Genomic DNA, 17,965 nt, shown 5'->3' with positions numbered 1-17,965 from the left:
CCCTGCTGGGAAGTAGGAATTATTATCCACATTACAGAGATGAATAAGCAGAGGGCCAGAATGGGTAAGTTGGCTCACATCTTCCAGCAGGTATGTGGGAAGAGCTAGAACTCTCTCATCTCCCCTTCTCCTTATCACTCAGGCCTCCCAAGGGCAGTCCCGTGGTTTGGAAGGAACAGACCCAATAGATGTGTCAGGCTTTCAGGATGCCTCTTTCCTCATCATTAACCACAAGGTGTGATGATAAAAAATGTCACACCATTTGTGCTTGCCCTACAAGAGAAGACTCCAGCAGTTGGCTTAGCATAGAATGCTAATCATTCTGCTGCTCACAACCACATTCCTTCTTTAATATGAATTCTCTTCCTCTTATGTATAAACCATGCTGGGCAGCTCATTCTGTCCAGCAACTACCAGAAGGGGCAGTGGTTACAAGCCACTAACAAATGTGCTTTACAGAGACCCTTAGAACAGATCCCAATCTCCCTGATCCATCTCTCTCTCCTCCAAAAGGCTTGCAATGCCTCATTCTGTCGTAGGAATACGTGGCTGTTTGTGCCTCACGCTGGTTTCTAAATTAATATTTTCTGTATAGAAAGCTGATAATTAGTGTGTACCTTCGCTAAAATTTCAAACCAACTATTTGAAATGGAAAGGAAGCAGAAAGCACCTTGTAAATTCTATGCATAATGAAGTAAAGAACAAGCATGCACAAGGAAGCCAGATGATTACTCTGCACAGTGTGATTCTTTTATCTTAGAAGACAAAACAGAAGGAGCTGATTAGTACTCAGCCTTGGGTGAAAGGCTAGTTTCTCTTTCTTCCCTTTGCTTTTTGGTAGGGTCTTTGCAGCCGTATTGCAAGTCACAACATTTTGCAAAGTTTTTGTTGTTGTTGTTGGTTTTCTCCAGGTAATTCTGCTATGTGATTGATTGTCTTTAGGAAGTATTCTTCAGCTGTTACATATGTGCCCAACAGAATACCCTACACCAGGCTCTGACCACTGGACTCCAGTAGACAGAGAGTACTAGGAACCAAATATTTACCTTGCTCTAGTCCCTGTGCTGGAGGTAAAAACAAAGAAGAAAAAGAATCTCTACTACTCTTAAGATGTCCACTGCTCATGGAGGAAGACACGTGAACAAAGTACATTTGTGACATTGAAAGACCCACAACTTGAGGACTCCCCCACGTTCTGACTCAGGAGAGGCGACACCCCAAATCACTCATGAGAAATAGTCTTGATGCAAACTGCAAGAGGACTTTTATTCCAGGCACACTCTGGAGCCCACAGTCGCACACCATGCACGGGTAGAGAACTGTGTGGGCTCCGAGTAACTGGGAGAGGGGGTATTTAAAGGAAAAAAACACAACCCAAGGGGGTAGGGAGGCCGTTATTGGAAAATACCGAGAATACCAGTGAAAAGTCACAATGGGGTACAAAAAAATAACAAGGGAAGACTCCCTGGTTCTCAAGATTGTTCTCAAGATTTTAATCTAACTTTTGTGGTTGGCTAGTTCCTGGATCAGAGTCACTGAACCAGCTTGTGTAATTACCTGTTCTGTGGTCAGCCAGTTCTCAGAACAGGCTACTTCAGGGACCAACTATTTTTCTTTCTTGGCTCCAACATGGTCTAGGGGGCCAAACTTAAAATTTCTACCTTACAATATGCGATCTATGTATAGGCAAAGAGGAAGACCTCTGCCATGGGAAGGAGGCAGGTAAGGATATAAAAAGGTCTCTTTGGAGCAGTAGAAGATAATAACGAAGATGAGACAAGGAAAAGACAAGCACTAGAACGGGGGCTATTCCAGAGACGCAGCCTCAGATTGGAAGATGCAAGACTAAGGGAAATCAGCCCGGGTTCCAGGAAGTGCAATTTCCTGCAGCACATGAAGATGTGAAGGAGTTCAGAGGAAGACAACCCGAGAGGTAAAGCATGAACAGTCATCAGAGGCCAACTCTCTGGGGCCTGGCCAGTGAGGACTTTAAGTGGGAATAGCTGATTCTGACTTCAGAAAGTATACTCAATCAGTCTGGATTATTTGATGGATGGCAGATAAATTGGTGATGGTAATAAGCATGTCCTGTGCTGAGTGCAGGAGGCACAAGGCTGAGGACTGAAGGACAGCAACGCTCTGTAGAAATCTTCAAGTGAATTCAGGCCATCTAGAAGCAACCAAGGTGCTTGAGAACCTGTCAATCAAAAGGTTGTGATCTGCCTCCCTAGATCCAAATCCCAGCTGTGAGTCATTATGGATATAACTAGGCAAGCCAAGTAACACTCTGCATGTTGGTTTATTCATAAAAGAAAGGACAGCTTGCTCCTTTTAGTTATTGCTGTGAGGATTAAATGAGTTGATACATACCTTTGGAACATGCCAAGACCTTTGATAAGTGGTAATTCTCATTGTATGAACTATGGTATGTGTAGGACACAGGAGTTAGAACTTGGTGGGGCAGGACAAGATGGCCAAAGGAATCTCATTTTTTGCCTTGGACAGTGAGGCAGATGGTAAGCACAGGAGGGAACAGTGAACAAGGAAGATAAGATTTATTTGGAAGCTATTGAGAGTGGAAAGCCTAGGGGACATTGTGATAGAAATGTCCTTCTTGCCACTGTCACAAGAGTGAGTTCTGAAGACCAGAATGAAAATCCGAGAGCTAGAATTCTCAGGAAGCAACTGAAGCTGGGAAAAGCCTAGATGTAATGGGTGGCTGAAGGAAGAGGTCGGCACTCGGGAGACTGAGCTGGGATAGATGGAGTATAGCCGAGGAAGCAAGAAAGAACAGAGCCCTGACTCCATGGGCGAGTAGTCAGAAATGTAATGTGAGGCAGAGGAAGGCTGTGGAATGAGAAAAAGGCTGACAGCCGCTGGGTTTGGCAATATGCCAATGTTTGCTGATTGAACTATCGCAGTCTGGAGAACAGCAAAGGTAAAGTTAGTTCACAGGGAAACTTTGATATAGGAGTTGGGAAAACAGGATTTGGAGAACTAAAAAAGAAAGGATAAAGAAAGTACAGAGAAGGTAGCTGCTGAAATAACTCCTTCCCTGGGGGCCAGGAAGCAAAGGGGAGGGGCTCCACCTCTGAGTGCTGGGTGCCTCTCACCTGATCCTGATACCTGCAGCTCAGAGAAAGGGCCCTAAGGAGCTGAGAGTCCCAGAGGGAACCTGCTTTAGTGGAGCTGCTGCTGCCCTGTAAGTGAGGAAGATGAGCTCAAAAGAACTAAGTTGAACCTCTGCACTGAGAACCCGAGGGCAGTTCGGGGTTGGGGGTGGTGCAGGAAATGAGAGATTGGCATGCAGCATTGTTACTGAGTCATGCTAACACCCACAGCAAGCAAACAGGAAACAGAAGCCGGTTCTCACCCTTCTAGCTTTTCAGTCTCCCTGGAGTGTCCTTTATCAGCAAAACAATAGCAGCCAGGTGATGTCAGAGAAAAGTAGCCTGCAGGCTCCAGGGTCTGGCAGTGGACACTGGAAAGGTGGCTTGAGACAGTGTGATTTGTCAATCTAGTTTTAATGTTTTGGAGGAAAGCAATGGACTGAGAATCTGAAATGTAGACAGCGATTATGGACTGTTTTCTTCCAAAAATACTGACTCCCTGCACCAGCCTGACATGCTTATATGTTTTGAAAACCTCGTGAGAGGTTTTTGTTTTGTTTTGTTTTTTGATGGGCAGTTGGCATCAGGCTGCCAGTGCTGTCAGCCCAACTAGGACAAGGGTACTTGGGTCAAGTCCCTGTTGTCGAGGTGTTAGAAGACACTTCTGAGTGATCTGTTGATGTAAAGGATGGAAGTTAGTAACATTGGATGTGTGTATGCAGGCTTCCAGGAGGCACCGTGTAGACTTTCCAGGTCAACTATTTCTTTTAAAGCAAACCCATTCAGTGAGCCCAGAAATGCTCAGGCGTCACATTCCCCATCAACACACAGAGAGAAATACGAGTTTGTGCAGACACATAGGAACACATGCACACTCCTAGGGAAAAGGGATAAAAAAGTGAATAAATAAGTGCAATCACTTGTCTAGTGACCCACTCCAACTGTCTGAGTTTTAAAATATTATTTATTAATATTGTAGTTTTTTATTTTAATTGAGAAATTTACTTAAAGGATTCATTCCCCAAACTGCAGTTGTTAGAATTGGTAATTAAAACACAAAACAACAACAACAAAAACACACCAGTATTTAGGTGGCCTTTGTTCTAAAGAAAGGACATTCTGCTGAGAATAGCAATTTGTCCACTGAAACAGCAGCATCCTGAAGGAGGTGAGTTACTGGAAAGAACACTAGGTTAGAAGGTAACTGAGCTTTTTTTTGTTTTAATTATCTCATAAATCTTTATTAAGAAGGAACCTGTATCAGCATTTCTTTGTAAACAATGACAGATAATCAAGGGAAACACATCAGGGATTATGTAGACAGTAACTCACATTATCCCTTATATAAGCAATGTACTACAGTATTTAAGGAACTTTTAACCCTTATTAAGCAATCACTTTTGCATACACTGCCTTCTCTTTATCTTTCTGTGCCTTTATCATTTGTTTAACTCTAAGCAATTCTGCCGGGATAGCTTTATCTCCTGGGCTATCTCCTGCGCTGTCTTAGGACCAGCCACTCCTTGATCATACCACCTTAATCCTTGCCATCCTGGATTTTTGGGATACTGCTTTGGTGTTTGACAGGTGCATTTCAGGAACCTCCAAACATCTGTCGGTTGCCCCATGCCAATCTGACACCTTCAATTTACAGGCACACAGCACACAGCCTAAGGCTACAGGCTGCAGTCTGGATGAACCTGCTTTCTCAATAATAACCTTTGAACTATCCAAGCACCTTAAACCCTTCGCAGTGTTTTAATAGACACATCCCAGTTCTGAGACTTGAATTTCCAATGTTTTCTAAGTCTTCAGATATTAATAAAATTTTATCTCCATATTTTAAATCTGTACCTGCATCCTCAGTGAAATCTGTATGACTATCGTCAGAGCCATCTTTGTGGGTCATCCCCTTCTTTCCGTCCTCCACATTCTGCAATAACACACAGTTTGACAGGTTGTCACTCCTCGGTTCTACATTTTCTAGCATCCTTGCCACACCCAGTCCTTTAATTACTTGACCAAACACAACATGTTTCCCATCCAAATGAGGAGTCAGAACTGTTGTGATAAAGAACTGAGAACCATTTTCATTGGGGTCAGCATTTGCCATGCTCAGCAAACCCTCCTGATCATGCTTATAATGAAATTTTTTATCTTCAACTTTTTCACCATAAATACTTTCTCCATCTGTCCCATTCTGATCTGAGATGTTTCCACCCTGAATCATAAATTTCTTAATGATTTGGTAGACAGGTCATTTAAAATGGAGAGGTTTCCCAGTTCTGGATTCAATGCTTTTTTTCTCCTACATACAATGCACAATTTTTTTTCTACAGTTTTGAGAACAATATATGCAAACAATTCTAAAATGATTTGGCCAGTTCCCTCCTCACCAATGTCTACATCAAAGAAGAACAGCAGGTTCTTGGGGTTGGACGGCTTGGCTGCTGGGGATGGGTTTAGCTTCTTCACTGAAGGTGCTGGGAACCTCATTGGCAAGAGGGCCTCAAAACCACTGCCCCTCTCCTGGGCTGGATTCCTGCAGCTCTGTGGGTGTGAGTGTGCTTGCTCGTGCATGTGTGTGCACTTAGGTTAGTGTGTGTATGTGCTTATATATTCATGAAGATTGTGAGCACAGTGTGTGCATTTGCCCACACATGTAGAAATCAGAGATCAACAATGGATGTCTTTCTTGATTGATCTGTAGCTCACTGTTTTGGAAACCAAAGACCATTTTACTAGAGTTTGAGAGGAAAACAATGTACAATTGAAGATAAAATAAAATAAAATAAAATAGAACAACAACAAAATCTTATGACCCTAAAGTTCAAAGAGGTTTAGGAAAGTTAAATAATAGAGCAAAGAAAAGGAGATGTGAGATATGAAAGGGAAAGATAAGATACACAAGAAATTCCAGGCAGCCTCACTTCTGATTAACAAGACTGGAAGAGAAAGAACAAGAAGGAGAAAGAAATCTTCACAGAAATATCACAAGGGACTTTCAGAATTAAATGAGATGAGTCTTAACATTAAGAAGCCAGCTGAATACTCAGAACAATTAGCTACTAAGTTTCTGTATACACATCCACCTGTATATATATACCTTTAGACTTATCATAAAATACCAGTAAACAGGAATAAAGACAAGATATTGAGAATCACTAATAGAGAGAAATTTAAAATAGTATTAATAAATTGAGAAATCTGACTAACATTAGCATTATCACCATCAGTTAGACTAGATCTACCCTCCCTCCTCCACTATGCTCAGTGTTGACCAGATGTCCTCAAGGAACTGATGACTCACCTCACAGTGTTATCTTCAGATCTTTGGTCAAGCCCTGGTTCCAGTAGGGTTCCTACTGATGAGTGCTATATTTCTTTCACAGAACCATGGAGACTAGCTGCCAAGATGACATTGGCATTTGTTGAATTTCTTTTTATTTTTATTTTTATTTTTATTTTGGTATTTCAAGACAGGGTTTCTCTGTGTAGACCCGGCTGTCCCGGAACTCACTCTGTAGACCAGGCTGGCCTCGAACTCGATATCTGTCTGCCTCTGCCTCCCAAGTGCTGGGTTTAAAGGTGTGATCCACCAAGCCTGGCATGTTGAATTTCTCTGTCAGCCAGCTCTGCACTACTACAACACAATACCCAAGGAAGTATAACCTGTAAGATAAAAGATTTATTTCATTCACAGTTTTAGAGAGTCAAATTCTAAATAGGTAGTCTGTTGATTTGGCCTCTCATGAGTGCAGAGAGGGTGTCACATCATGATAGAGGTGCATGTAAAATATTTTGTTTTGTTTTATAAAAGAAAGCATTAAAACATTTCATTTGTGGCTTGCTTACAGCTTCAGAGAGTAAGTTCATGATCATCATGGTGGGGATTGTGGTGGCATTAGGCAGGAAGGCACAGCGGCAGTAGCTAACAGGTTACATCTTATCTACAACTTTGGAGACATACACACACATGGACAGAGTATGAGCTTTGAAAGCTCAAAGTCCACTCCAAGTGGCATGCCTCTTCTCACCAGGACACACCTAATCTTTCCCAAATAGGGACTAAATATCTGAGTCTATGCTAACATTCTCATTTAAACTGCCACAAATACATATATCATATACAAGTCTACACCTGTCCTTACTTGGTCCCATAAGACAGTTCTCTTCCAGCTTTATTTTTTCATATTACCTCTGATCTCCAACACCAAAGTGCAGAACTCAAAGGCAAATGAGGAGACAGCATTCTTTATTCATTTGAGCCCTCAGCCATTCCCCAGGGCAGCTACCACATAGGCAGTCTTTGTGGTAGCTGTGCCATTTTCTTCCAGGTGCTCAGCACCTTTTCTCTGCAACAGCAGTGGTTTATTCCCACTGATGTCTCCTATCTGCTTCTGTGGATACACTTATGTCATATATTCCCAGATTAGCCAAAGCTCTGTCTACTCTGAAACATTGCTTGTACCAGTATGGCTACTCTTTATAGTCCTCTCTACTGGTGACAGTGAGTGGAAGAGAAGGGTCTGGTTAATATTAAAAGAACTTTTCTCTGGGAACATAGCAACTATACCATTAAGAAAGCATTGTTTATAACACATGTTACTCCATGTTGTAAAATTCTAAGTGGTAAATATGATATAATCAGAACATAAATTTTTGCTTATATTCTCCTGCAAGCTCTGCTTATATATATGTGTGGCCATCATGAATGAAACAAAACCACAACATCTGAAGAACTCACTGGATGCTGATATTTAGAGTCACGATGGACTATATAAGCAGAATCTAATAAGTGGTACTACAAAAACAATACAGACACATAGATACGTGTCTGTCTTCAGTGACCACATTGTCTTCAGTGACCACATGTTCCTAAGCACTTGACATTATAAACATATTTTTTTCTTTTGTGGTAGGAGTATAAAATTATTCAAAAATGGTGTAGTTACCAATCAAGATTGGGATCAGACACTATGAAGAATTTTTATATACTCACAAAATAATAAATATTATGATCTCATCTTCATTATTTTAAGTTGTTTTCAGCAGAATACTGTATCCCAATATGGGATCATGAGTTATATAATGCTTTTATACTTGTCATTTAAAAAAATAATTTATTCTTCAAGACAAAATTTTGCTATGTAGCCTGATTGCCTCAAATTCATCATACTCAAACCCCCTTCTCTTAATTGCCATGACCACAAATGATCACACCAGGACATGCCGGGTACCTTATAATACTATTCTAATTAAATAATTTGTTTAAAGCTCATCTAAGGTTCCATGCACATTGGAGCAGCCCCGTTTAAGGGAAATGAACAATGTACCCAAGTCCATCAAGTAATTCCAGAGAAAGAACTCTTAACATTCAGAAAACATGATATTTAACACAGAAAATTAAGAGTAAAATCCAAGGGTAATAAAATCAGCACAAATATAGGAAGTTAATTAATGTAGATTTAAAAAGAATGGAGAATTCCTGGTAAAGGGATCCCTTAATAAATAGCATGTACAGTTTTAAACCATTAGAAGGAGCAAAATTATAATAAAATATAGGCAGTTATAAATGTGTGGAAAAACAACAAAAGTCCATTTAAGAAAAACAATGCAATCATTGTCTTCCATTTGTCTTATAACTTGCATGTATGTAACTACCTTGGGTATATACTGGGTATTAATTTTAAGCTCTTGTATGCTACTTACAAATAAATCATTCGATAATTATGGTCATACAGAAGAGTGCTACGTCATTGACTTTAAAAACACAGAGGTAAAGATTTAAATGACAGAACTAGGGGAAAGGGAAGGAAGGAAGATTTTGAGGGCTCATAGAAGGACTCAAGAGATCCACTTTAGTGATGGATAGGGTAAAGGATTAGAAGGACAGAGTGCTAGTAGCCTTGTAAAATAGTGTTTTATATATTTTGAAGTTATCGCACAAAGGCACTAAACGTGGTGATGACAGCTTTGGGAGGATCTAGCGCAATAGGTACAATGAACTAAATACTTGTATTAATACAGAATGGTAGATGCTAGATAACAAATAAGGCTTAATTCATCAAGACATCATCTTTTGTTGGATTTAAGGGGCAATTGGGTGAGAAACTTGCTTTTTATTAGCAATATTTTATTTTAAACCCATATTTCCTACTGGCATTACTTTATTAAAAATTAAATTCTAAGTTTTAGGAAGTTGTAAACTAGGTCTGGGTAGGATGATTTTGAAAGCTGTCTTTGTGTCTGAAACCCACACTAACTGCTCCTGAAGCTCACCTCGCTCTACAGGAACCCTAGAACTTTGTCTTCCAGAATGTCTGGTGTCTATCCAAGCTATTATCCATTTAGAAACAATCAGTTCAGGTCACTGGGAAACTTTTGAACATTATTTTAATAAATGTCAAGTTTTCACTCTTGACCTTATTGTATCTTCTCAGCATCTCCATTAAGTAATTATTTCAACCATCAGAATCATATGACAAATGACATGGGCTTCAGATTACTACAATGCATTTGAGCATATGGACTTACTCAGTCCTTTCCCCTTCAGCTAAGGTGCGGGGACACCTAGACAAAAGTGAGAAAGATATTCTTCTGAAGAGCTGAGATTTCTGGAAATTCACTGCCCTCTGTTACAGGCTTGCACTTTGGGAAATCTGATGGAGGTTGGGAACTGGTAGCTGCCTTCTTCACTTGAGCTCATGAATACCAGTAGTCTGAGAAAACTTAGCAAAGCTTTCATTAAAAGACCCAAAAGACTTACTCAGCCAATTAGTACTGACTTTATATACAACAACTGGAAGAACTGGAGCCTTTTATTTGCAACCCTACAAAAGCATTTGTCTTCTTTCTGGACATCTTTTGCAAGTTCCGCATCATGGTGAGTTCCTCTTGTATTTCTCGTTCTTACTATAGGGAGGGGAACACTTCCAGTAAAATGGCTTTAGGGTGTAGAAAACTCAAGTAGTGTTCTCGATGGGATGCTACTTAGGCCTGCCTGAGAAAAAGACGCCTGTCTTTCAAGGAGTGCTGGCCCACACAGGCTAACTACAGTGAATTTCATTTTGGTGCATAAGGCTAAAGAGCTTTCAACAAAAATGTTTCCCAACAATAAAACTCTTGACTTGTAGAAACTCCACAGGACACTGGAAAAAGCATGCAGATTCCTGATGAAAATATTGCCTATTGGAAGTGACTCTGCCAAACTGGATATTGCAACCTCATAAAACCTTCTTTTGGCCTTCTTGGTCCCAATCTAATTCTTTCTTCCATTTTAAGTGTCCCCAGGTTCCCTCCTCCATGTTGTCTATGCAGGCATAGGCTCCATGGCCTTTCCTCTAGTTGGGAGAGAATAGTGTTATCCCTTTAGGTCTCATTTTTCTTCTCTTCTTCTCCAAGTCACACGTAGGAAATAAGTTGAGTGGACAACACCACTTGCTATGCATTGACTCATTTTTCCTTCAGTATTACACTAGTAGTTTTCAAGAGGCTTTGATGATAGGGTCTATACAGCAGACAGATGAAGCACTGTGTGGACCCTGTGGCAGGTAAACTGATGTCATGCCTACTTTGGGACAAATGAACTAGAAGTCCTCAAATCTTGTGGAGGTTTCACTCCTTGCCTTTCACACAAGTGAGATCTACATGGCAGGCTATAGTCCTATTGTTCTACTGTGTAAATCTGGGATGTTTTTTCTTAGCTCCCTTCCTATCTTTCAATTTTATATTTTATTATTGCTTCAGTTTTATAGTCAAGTCTCACTGGTCTCAGTAAAGTTCACTTATCACAATTATACTATCCAGTGAAATAAAGTCAATATTGCTAGAAACCACTCCTCATGCCCTCCCCCCAAAAGTACATAAAGTCTCTTTGATATGTGAATTTATATTCTTAATTTATATTTTAAAATACTCAAATGAGACATAACCAGAATACTTTAAAGACTCAAATTCAGGCAGAGAAGACAATAAATAAATAACCAGAAAGATAATTATTAAGAAAAGATCAACTAGCATAAATCTCGGAGAATGCGTTTCACTTTGACTTGTGTTTTGAATGAAAAGCAAACTGTCAGTTATGGGCTTTTCCCTCATTCTCCTTTCCATAATTAGATCCATAAACTTATCCCAAATTCCTTAAATATATACGCAATAAACTATAACACCATTTTTGTCCTATTTAACTTATGACTAATCTTAAATAATTAAGAGACTCTGGTAGCTGAATATATACAGAGGCAAACTTCTCATATAAACAGAAAGTTATTTCTGCCTGAAATCCTTATTTCTGCCTGAAATCCAATGCCTGAGTCCCATAGAAATGTGGGTTCCATATTATAATAGCTACTGATAGAAGATATAAGAGAGTTCTTTAGAATTCTGTGGTCTATAGTGGAGTTAAGAACAGGGTCCTTCAGATCTGCATAGCATGGTCATCATGCAGGAGAGTGAAAGACCTTATTAGGCAAAACAAAAGGCTTAAATGGCAACTTTTAGCTATCAATATCTCAAAAAATTCTTTCATATGGACTCTTATCTTGAAAATTTGGGAAACAAAACCCAGAAACCACTTTCTGCTGCTACTGTGTGACACCCACATTGCAAACATTTCTCATCTCTTCAAGACAAATCTCTTACGCAGCAGGGCTGCCCCCAAAGCCTATCATTTCACCAACACTTAAAAATATTTTCTCAACATTCTCAGCCAGTGCTCAAAATTGGCCTGATATATTTAGAGCCTCCTTTGTGGAATAACAAGATTATTTTTATCATTTTCCGATTCTCAAAAGCCCAACCTGTCACCAAAGAACTTCTAAAAATACCAGGTTGATAATGATCTCCTTCGTCATTCCCCTCTGTGCTTATGGCTTCCTTAGGAGAGTTGGAGTTTTATTTATTTTCTGAGAGGTCTCTCCAATTATGACACACGTTTCATTGCTTCAAGAACATCTAGGGTAGATGTTATCTCCATCCTGGGAAGGTAGTTAGTTGGTTTTGTTTCTACCTTTACAAAAAAAGTATTTTTATGAAGCATTGAATTTGATTCGTCCTCTGCTTGTTTTTTTTTTTTGTTTGTTTGTTTGTTTGTTTTTTTGAATCACACCTTTGATGTGCAAGTATGTTGGGGTGGAGCCTGGAAAACAAATGCTCACTGAGGAGACTAATTTTGTTCTTTTGCTAAGTAACTCAGCAGCAGCAGTGAGTACTTACTATGTGCAGTAGAAGGATGAGTACAGTGCTCTTTGCCCTAGGGTATTGTATTGCATATTATTATTTCATGAAGGGAAAGCAATCACACACTGTAATTGGGGCTGTAGAATGTTGATATTTGAATAAGCATATAAGAACTAGTACATCAATATAGGGGTACTTGCACTAGCAAATGATTCTGCAGATAAAGACACTTGCAGCCAAGCCTCACAACCTGAGTTCAACTTCCAACATGGTAGAAGGAGAGAATTGGTTCCCAAAGGCATTTTCTGATCGAAGCTGGATCTGATCTAAAAGCCTCCTTCCTAAGGACTAGGTTTCTTAAAACCAGAAAGTGACATTGAAGCTTCCAAATTAGGAAGCAACCCACAGTCCTACCTGGGCAGGACTATTGTCTATGTGTCTATGAACCATAACAACCAGCAAGGCAAAATAACCCTAAGAGTATAGTAGTGTCATGCATAATTTGTCACTAACCAACAGCTCTGTAATTGGATATAGGACCTGGTGAACAAGAAAAAAAAAAGTCATGCATGGTACTAGAATCCCAGCCAACTCCCCAGGGCCATGGAAGTCATGTATCTTGGAGAAGAACTTACAGCTGCCACTTACTAAACCAACACAATCCCTAAACTATATTCATAGGATTTGTCATTATACACACAAATATGTGTAGTTACCACTTCTCATCAGGGAAACTTCTCTTTGCAACAGATGGAGACAATTATAAAAGCCACAGGCAATCAAAACACAGAGCTGTGGAGCCCAGTTCAAACAGATACATCTACAACACAACTGCACCTAAGGTTCAGGAATCAGGCAGACGAGGCAGGGGCAGATTGTGTGAGCAAGAGGATCAGGATGATTGCTGGGAGATTGTGTTTCCTAGAAATATGATAAGCACTATCCATGAAGTCTCACCAACATGGCTGCCTAAACATGAGCTGAACAAGAACAACACATAGATAACATGGACAGGGAAAAGCTTAGAAGGCCTCAGCCCTAAACAATGAGCTACAGGTAACTATGGAATGCCAAGCTCAGGAGAAATAGCCTTCCCTGGGGAAAAGCACAAGTATTGATTATCCAATTCAAAATAATCAGTCTTAAAAACATATACACATATGTTTTATATGGACTGAGCATATTGTAGTCATGTATTAAGAATACATACCACCACCATCACCACCACCACAACAACAGCAACAACTAAAGAAAAAGAAGCCATGAATTTGAATGAGAGCTGAAGGGGCAAATGGGAAGAGGAAAGAAAAGGGGGTAATCATGTAATTATATTATAATCTCAACAAATTATATACAACTGTCCTCTGACTTATATAGGTGTACTATGACACACACACATGTACATACACACACATATTAAACAAACAAGTGTAATTAAACAAACAAGTGTAATTCTTCCCTTCTATAAGGGAAGAAGCTGGAGAGATGGTGCAGCAGTCAAGAGTACTGGCTGTTTTTCCAGCAGACCCAAGTTTCATTCCATGTACCCACTGGATACTTAAAACTGTCTCCAATTCCAAGGAATCCAATATCTTCTTTGACCACTGGGGGCATTAGGTACAAATAGGATGTATATACATGTATGCAGACAAATCAATAATAGACATAAAATAAAAACAAATAAATTGTTAAAAGTGAGGCCACCAAATACTGCCTAATTCAATTGTAAAGGAAATATATTGGGAAAATCAATGATGTTTTAGATAGACTCTGACACATTCCTGTTGTTCCGAGATGAAACTGTATATCACTCTTGTGTATCTTAGGTTGGGAGAAAAAAAAATGGATTATTTTAGAGAGTTGTTGGAAGCATCTGCTCCTCAAGTAGAATTTAGAATATACTCTTGAGAGTAGATTCTTTATTCTTGGCTGTTAATTTGGTGAGTCTTTCTCAGTCATGCATATATAGAAATGCCTACTTATTCACCCTGCTGGAACCCTGAATAGAAAGAGTATCCTGACTGTAGATGCTTCAAGTGGAGAATGTCCATAACTCTAACAATGGCATTCTATCTTTTTATAGTCTAAGGTACAATAATTACAAAGCCAACTATCAAATTGTCCCTTGTTTTGACAATCATTTTGCTTTATTTTGAATATACACTGTGAAGAAAAACATGGCATATACCTGTAAAGGAAAGACAGCTGTTGTTCTGTGGGCAGGAGAGGGACTAGAGAGATAGGTGGAGAAGGATCACGGGGCAGGACTCCTGAATTATTGATATATGAAATATTGTTTTAGCTCTCCCTTTTCTCCATAGCAATGCTCATGAAATGCCACTGCATCATGCTGTGATATTAATAAGCATTAATGAATAAAAGGAAAGCATTGTGTCCATGTTTTAAAACAAAGTCAAATTAAACAAACAAAAAAGAGCTGTGACCACATTATATGACCATGTCAATAAAGCTCTCATGAGGTGGGGTGCCAAGAGGTGATCAAGAAGGAGCTGTGAGCAGCAGAGCAGGAAGAGCCACGTGGCAGCCAGAATACATCTAGGGGACATGGAAGCAGTCTTTGAGCATCCTCAGAATTATATATAGAGAGATTCTCTGGGCACTCTGAAGATAGTACACTCATACCTGAAAGGAAGGAAGGAAGGAAGAAAGAAAGAAAGAAAGAAAGAAAGAAAGAAAGAAAGAAAGAAAGAAAGAAAGAAAGAAAGAACTAATAGTAAAGTGCAATTTATCTAAGTCAAACAGATGTCAAATTGTAGGGAAGTCCTTCAATTGGTTAACGCAAATTTAATTCTCATGAAAATGCTTGAAGCTATTACATCAATTCCAATGTGCATTATCAGCATAAGCAGACATGTTGGGTATTACTCAGAATCTCACACCACATGACTTAGCATTGAGTCCTAACTCTGCTTGGCTGTGTTTTTCAGGACACAATTTAGCTTCTCTGAGCAGCAATTTTAGAATCTGAAGAAAGAAGCACAACATACAAGCATATTTTGAACACAACCGAGACGCTTCCTCCAGTTGTTTGGTCTAGAGGAAGGATGTAATAAAAACTCATTATCTGCTCACCTAATCTGAAGCACATTTGAAGAAATAGTGAATAACCAAAGGGAATAGGATGCGGACATTGAGAGTGTGTGTAAGCAATCAGAACACATTAGATGTCTGAAGTCTTCCATCCTTTTGAAGTTCCCAGGGTTCCCAGGCTTGGCCCCTCAACAGCTGGTCATGGGAGAAGAGTAGGACGTTCCACATCACCAAACTGACTTCACTGTGTCTGCACTGCTGGGCTGTCCCCTGATTGTCTGTGACTGCCTGCATCCCCACCATTGCTAGATGTAAATCAGGGCAGCTCTGAGTGTCTACAGTTTAGAAGACATGGCAAGACTCCTGAGGATAAACAGTGCCATAAGACGAGTGTTCTGCATGAACGCTACTGTTTCGTAACATTTAAAGTCTGTGAAAAGCCAGCAGATGTTCCTGAAGCACGCACACAGTTACCCCCACTCTGAGACATTGAGTAGATTCCAGCTCCTTGATATCTGTGTGTGTTCAAGTCCTAGTCACACACAATGGATCCAAACATCCTAATTCCTGGAGAGTAGATAGCAAACACTCATTTTATTTCTTCCTTCTTGTAATGTAAATACTCCTTTTCCAGTAGACAATGCATTTTAGGAAAGAAGGCATACTGGCTTTTGACGACCTTGCAGGAAGAGAGCCATCCAAGTGGCCCTGGAAAAAGGATCCCTGGAGGGTCGGGAAGTATAGAATTGGGCTCCAGTTCAGTCCTATTGCTAAGAGACACTGTTATGCAGATTTGCAGTTATTTGTAGGAGTACAGTTTTTAAAGTATGGCCTTCTGATTATCTGAATTTCCTTAGTGTCTGTTGTTATGTCTCATGTTCACCTCTAATTTTGTTAATTTGGATCGTCTCTCTGCTTCTTAGTTAATTTGGCTAAGAGTTTGTCAACTTTCTGATTTTCTTAAAGAACCAACTTTATTTCATTGATTCTTTGTATTGTTTTTGTTGTTTCTATTTTATTGATTTTGGCCTCAAGTTTGATTATTTCTTGGCATCTACTCCTTTTTGAATATTATTTCTTCTCTTTGTTCTAACTCTTTTAGATGTGCTGTTAATATGAAGTCTCTCCATTTTTTTAATGTAGGCACAAAATGTTGTGAACTCCCTTAGAACCCCCTTCTTTGTATCTCATAATTTTGGGTATATTTTATATTAATTTTTCATTCAATTTGAGGAAGTGTTTGATCTCTTTCTTAACTTCTGTCTTGAACCATTTATCATTCAGTATTGAATTGTTCAGTTCCCAGGAGTTTGTAAGCTTTCTGCTGTTTCTGGTTTTGTTGATAAGCAGCTTTAATTCATGATGGTCAGATAGGATTCAGAAAGTCATTTCAACTTTCTTGTATCTGTTTAGACTTGTTTTGTGTTATTTAGACACAAGCTCTATTAGTCGAAGAAGGGAAGAGTTCTTATATTTTTCTCTGAATCATCTACTTTTTTGTCATATCATGTTGATTACTTAAGCATAAATATGTTGTCTTTAATATTTTAAAATGCATATATATTTATTTAATGTATATTAGTACACTGTAGCTGTCTTCAGACATACTAGAAGATGGCACTGGATCCCATTACAGATGGTTGTGAGCCACTTTGTAGTTGCTGGGAATTGAACTCAGGACATCTGGAAGAGCAGTCAGTGCTCTAAATTGCTGAGCCATCGCTCCAGCCCTGTCTTATATTTTTTTAACAGAAGAAAAATGTACATGAGAAAATGCTCTAGTCAAGCACATAGTCATATATGCCAAAACCACCCATGCTCACAGCACTTATCCCAAAAACAGAAACTCACCAGAAGTCCCCCTCTCCCTCCCCCAGTCATTCTTCCTCTGGGGTAACTCTTTTCTAGTCCTATGATACTGCAAAAAGATTTTGCTGTATGTATCTTATGTCACTGAAATAATACAGCCTTATGTCTGTTTTCTTTTAACACTCTTTGTGAAAGCCAGCATACAGTGATCATTTTCTTCACTGTACAGTTCCTATGAAGAACAACATACCATTTTATACACATTTTCATGTATAGGGTACCCTGTAGCTTCCAACTGAAAAGAGCAATTTCAAATGTCCACAATGCACATCTTCATACATGACTTTGGTAAATGTGAAACACATCATAATTTTAATAACACTTGCCCTGAGGAGAGACAACAGTGGATCTTTCCTTGTTTCCTAGGTTCTACCTTAGGAAGCTCGGTAAGAACTTGTGTTTTGAGAGTATTTAGGAATCCATCGTATAACAAAGAATTAAAAGGGAAAATAAGATGATTTAACTTCATATAATCTCATCACAATATATTGGCAGTTTGTTCCCCAATATTAAGAAGCAACAACTAAGCTTCCACACAACTCTTCTTCTCATGGCTGGAAGGTTGCACATTCTTTCCAGCACCTTCCTGCTGCCTCCCAACTGCAGCTTGCCATCACCTCAGTCATGGATGTTTTCAACTCATATAGAATTTCCCTTTTCCCCTCAAAAGTATATTTTCCAAGTCTATTTTACCCTTTAAAGTTCCCTGATAATTTGAAAACTAAACTATACAGATACTTCCATCCAGTTGCCTG

General features: G+C 39.4%; 1 pseudogene; it reads right to left on the bottom strand.

The window, feature by feature from the left end:
- Positions 1–940: 940 nt before the first annotated feature.
- On the bottom strand, positions 941–8,737 carry LOC147005672 (peptidyl-prolyl cis-trans isomerase D pseudogene; annotated as a pseudogene).
- Positions 8,738–17,965: the final 9,228 nt, after the last annotated feature.

This window comes from Mus caroli, unplaced genomic scaffold, assembly GCF_978045245.1.
Source record: "Mus caroli unplaced genomic scaffold, Mus_caroli_1 scaffold_3, whole genome shotgun sequence".
Lineage (NCBI taxonomy): Eukaryota > Metazoa > Chordata > Mammalia > Rodentia > Muridae > Mus > Mus caroli.
Note: the sequence above shows the minus strand (reverse complement) of the source record. Positions and strands in the feature narration are given on the sequence as shown.